The sequence below is a fragment of the Octopus sinensis genome, linkage group LG15, assembly GCF_006345805.1.
Source record: "Octopus sinensis linkage group LG15, ASM634580v1, whole genome shotgun sequence".
NCBI lineage: Eukaryota > Metazoa > Mollusca > Cephalopoda > Octopoda > Octopodidae > Octopus > Octopus sinensis.
Genome location: NC_043011.1, coordinates 30,159,423 through 30,160,892, shown reverse-complemented (window position 1 = coordinate 30,160,892; position 1,470 = coordinate 30,159,423). Strand labels below are relative to the sequence as shown.

Sequence of the window (1,470 nt, the reverse complement as noted above, 5' to 3'; positions counted from 1 at the left end):
TAAAATGTAATTTGCTGTACTAAATGCCAACACGATACCGAAATATATATATATATATATAATGATATGTAATTGTAAGATGCAATACATATAATGATAAGACATCTGGCTTAGTGTTTAGGCAACTGGGCTGTCATTCATAAGGTTGTGAGTTAGATCCCTGGTCTGGGAAGTATATTGTGTCCTTTGACATGACACTTTATGTCATATTGCTCCACTTCACTCAGCTGACAAACATGAGTATTAACACTGACACAGAGTACCCTTTCAGTGGGAAGTTAGCATGGCAATGCAAATGAGTCGGTGGTACAACCGAAAACCTTCAGGTGTGACAAAGATATTCAGACTATTGCATTCTTTATCCTCGTGCTACTTATAAAATTAAAGAGTTCCATATTTAATAATGAAGTGTATCAGCCGTGAGAGATGAAAGATACCTTATCTGTAATTGGCTTATTTTGTTTGATCTTGCAGTCTTGTCATTTTCTTTCCATTGTTACTAACTAATTAAGTGGATGTCTGGCATGTTCTTTTCTTTCATTATGTCTTGCTCCTTTACTTGGGAGAGTGTGCTTTGTTGGGTGACAAAAAGAGATATTGTGGGTGAATGAGAGTAAAAGACAGTGAGGGAGAATAAAGAAAAGAGAAATGGAGAGGAAAAGCAGGTAGATGTGAGCATCTTTCCCTTTTTACAATAATTTCAAATCCCCTGATGTCTATATACGAATGCCGTCATCATTGAATTTCTTTATTTTGCTCATGAATAATATGTTCAACAGTGGATTGCTACATCCTTGCTTTATATTATGTACAATATAAAAGTGTTTTGGAACTTCTTAATGAATTGAATCACCAATGAAAACTGCAAGTACTATACTTCTATTGTTGAATAGACATGACTTCTCTCATTTTGCTCATGTATAATAGAGCTTTGTGTCTCTTAGTTTTGTATGTTTTCATTGGAACTACTGACTTTTTAAGGTCCCAGTATTTTCTTTCTGCATCTCATCACTGAAAATAATATAAAAAGTTCTTTTAATATTTATCGACATTTCTATTGGATTTTATTACAACAAAGTATTAAATAGGATTTCACTACTCTCATAGAATACATCAGAGCTTTCCTTTCTAAATAACTCGCATTACATAAATTTGCCTAAATCGCTTGAGATCAGAACTGACTTTTTAACAGTTTTTTGAGAGGAGAAACAGATCTATATTTTTCAGAAAAAAAAAAATGTTGTTTGACTAATGTAATTTGATACATACATATATATATATATATATATATATATATATGTATGTATGTATGTATGCATGGCAAGTAAGAAATCATTTTTATATATTACTTCTCACTTCAAAAGTCAAACAATGATTCAAAGTTTTATCCAGAAGTCATTAAATTCCACAGCAATATTTACAATAATGATACAAAAATAATATATATATATATATTATATATATATATAT

General features: G+C 30.8%; 1 long non-coding RNA gene across 1 annotated transcript in view; it reads right to left on the bottom strand.

Moving 5' to 3' along the window:
- Positions 1 to 899: 899 nt before the first annotated feature.
- Positions 900 to 1,470, bottom strand: part of LOC118766422 — a 15,087-nt gene continuing 14,516 nt past the window's right edge. Inside the window, exon 3 of the long non-coding RNA XR_005002354.1 lies at positions 900 to 1,011. This is a non-coding gene — a long non-coding RNA (uncharacterized LOC118766422). The remainder of the gene's footprint in view (positions 1,012 to 1,470) is intronic.